The sequence below is a fragment of the Camponotus vicinus genome, unplaced genomic scaffold (genome assembly GCF_025532165.1).
Source record: "Camponotus vicinus isolate PSW18456_S1 unplaced genomic scaffold, iyCamVici1.0 SCAF_10, whole genome shotgun sequence".
Taxonomy (NCBI): Eukaryota; Metazoa; Arthropoda; class Insecta; order Hymenoptera; family Formicidae; genus Camponotus; species Camponotus vicinus.
In genome coordinates, this window is record NW_028141946.1 from 1,643,815 (window position 1) to 1,647,256 (window position 3,442).

A 3,442-nucleotide genomic window follows, 5' to 3' on the forward strand; every position below is an offset into this window, starting at 1 on the left:
ACAAGGCAACCACAACGTTTAGAATACAATATTTTCATTACATGACAAGTTAAATATAATAGAAATGAATAAAATTGTGCATATAAATGTATTTACAGAATCAAAACTGTAGAAACTGATATTAATAGGGAAATATTTTCAGGTTCCTAAATGGTACCTGATACGAAGTCTGAAGATCACGTACTGGGCGGATAAAGAAGTTCAGACCGGCACGTACGTTAAACATTTTTAATAGATAAGAAAACACAAATGAACGATGTGCCGTACAAGAGAAAGCCCAGTTAATGCTCTACATCTACCCTGTAGATCCGAATTTGTTTGATAAGAGGCGACAAATTCGGTTCTAGAGAGGTTTGTGTGGTGCATACAAAGCAACGGTGATCTTTGAATGAATGATTATAGATATAAATCTACGTACAATCTTGTCTTATTAATTCAGCGTCGAATATTTAAATATTAAATTTATTCTCCGATATTATTGATAAAAATCAATATCAAATTATCAATACTTTTATATTTTCAAAGTTTTCATATATATATATATATATATATATAAATTTAAAGCATTCTATAATTTATTATAAAGGATTATATATAATGGAATTTATAATATTCTATAAGTTCTAAATGAGGATTGTAAGAAAAAAATGTTATGCATATAATATACGTGTCGTGTGGAGATATGACCTACATGACTGTATAATTAGATGAATGTAATTAGGTCGCTAGGGATACCTAGCTTTGAATTCACTCATGCGTATTATGGATGAATGTATTAATAGCGACGGAAAAATAACAAATGCGAAAAAGAATTAATGAACGTCATTACGCCCATGGACTTGGTTGCATGTATGTTAGTACAGTGTCGATGATGAACTGCTACGTCTAGCGTGACCTGTTGCATATAAGTTCACCAACACATCCCATTAAGCTGCACATTCTCCTCGTACTTTGTACAGGTAGATTCAAATTCTATTTAATCAATATCAGAATGAAGAAGAATAGTTTGTATAAAATATAGAATGTGTAAAGTAGCGCCGTTGAATTAAGTAGGTAACTTATTACGGAAAGAACGTGCGAGTTCATTGAAAACATATTATTTATATAGCATTATTTATACAGCAAAATTTGATTAACAATATTTCAATATACGAGAAGGATCGATTAAATTGATTTCAATAATGATTATCTTTTTTTTTCTACAGTACATATACATATTTGTTATTATTTTTCTTATAAAATAAATATCTAATAAATAAATATCTAATAATGTTTCTCTATCTTTTTATATTTTTGCTGCCTGAAGAAGCAATTAATTAATTTTGAACTTTATTTACATATATGTAAAAAAATGTATGTTAAATTGGAATTTTAATGTACTCTCGATCGAAAAAACGATTTAAACATAATTAATTATGTTCGATAATTTAGGATTATAAATTAAAATACTTTATATAAAAAAGTTTGTTTAACAACGATATAAATAATTATATTACATACTTTAATTATGCGGTTTTCTGATGAATATATTACGTGTATGAATATCGTTTAATATTCCAATCTAAAGAGAATGGCATATTTTTTCCGTACCGTGTGTGTATAATACATACATGCAACGTATATTTTTAATCTCTGATTTCTTTACAATGTAGCTGTTCATTGAATGGACATCTATCAGATGCGGATGCACGTTTTCTTGAATCTTTCTGTAAAGGCTGTGGCAAATCCATTAATCTCTGATCGTGTTCATATTAAAATGACATGCCAGTCGTCGTTACGCAACTACTCATAAGTGCTAATGAAGTGCATACACAGGTGTAATTACCAATCAAGTGGACTGCCCACTTTTCACTCGCAGCATAATCTAGTGGATAAAAAAAAAGAGTAGTTTCATAATGACACGACGGGGAAAAACGCTACCGCCTCGCATAAATCAGCGATTCCTAACTGATGCTTCGTTAGTAGAAGTTTTCATTAAAAATTTCCTACACGTCATAGCTTATACTTTTAAGTATATTTATACATTCTTATATACACACAGTGGCAGTAAATTTTTTTTCATATACATATACTTTCTTTTCCTTAAAAGATAAATTTTTCAGTCTTCAGTGATTTATAACAAGAATAATGTCGAAAAAATTTTTCAAAAGCAAAATTGAAAGCTGCTTACATAAATATTAATCAAAATTTTATGAAAATATGCATAAAGATATTATGCAAAACGTAATCAGATATGATAATATTACAAAGATATGATCTATCATCGTTCTGGAATATATTGTGTTGTATTCAATATTTTTTATCTTATCGATCTTATCTATTTCTAGAGAGATCGCATACACAAGAATGATATAAAATATATAAGACAAACAGAAAATATGTACGTAAGGAATCCGTATTGATTAGTTGCGTAATCATATTTAGCTTTCCCCGCGAGACAAATTTCCTATCCTATATATTTGAGATATATTGAACATTAGATTAGTACGGAAAACTTATAATGCGTTTAATTCGAATGTATCTTAATTCTTACTTTAAATGTCTATTATGGTAAAGCAACTTCAATTACGCTAATAACATACCATGATTAATTTAATCCCATGTTTTCGCAGCTTATCTCAATCAATCATTTTATTAATGGCTTAATGCAGGTGGCTTGATCGAGATTAACATATATTTGAAAAGGCATAAGAAGCTCGCCGGTATAAATATTTTCATAAATAATGATGCAAAATTCTATTTGAAAAGAACGAGTTGCGAGAGCGAGAGGTGTAAGCGAAACCCATTTTCGTAAAAAAAAAATTATCTTCTTGACGCAGTCGCTACTGATTTCTAGGAAATTTATAATTTTGTGAACAAGGAATATAATAATTTCACTATAATAATAAGAATAATTAGAAAAATAATTAAATAAAGAAATATTAAAATTATTTCTGCATGCAACGAATTCAATTCTACAAAGCAACGTCGTTCCTTTAATTGACGTCTGTTATTCGAATAACTTTTGATTCACTAATAACGTGACGTTACATGGAAGCGATCCAACGCAAGATCCAATCACGCTTACATACATGCTCCGCAGGAAGCATCGCCGTCGGGGTATCGGGATATCGATATACCTACGTACAGGCAAGACGTACTTGACGCACACGGGGAATTATCGTTATTCGGATCGCTACGTGTCTGTCGGACGTTCACGTCGTCGGGTTCTGGTCCCCGGCCATTCCGACTCCAACCTGGCGGTTGGACGGAGACAAACGGCCGCGCGGCCGTAGATACGGTTGGACGCGCGTTTACGTACGTTTCCAGAGAGATCCTCGCGCGCGGAGTCTCGTCTCGGAGTCTAAATCCACATTCGAATGTGCGAGAAAACATAGCAAGATTAATGATTTGTGTGACACACGTAGGGAGAGGGTGCGCGCAGACCGTCAGCCAGTCAGCC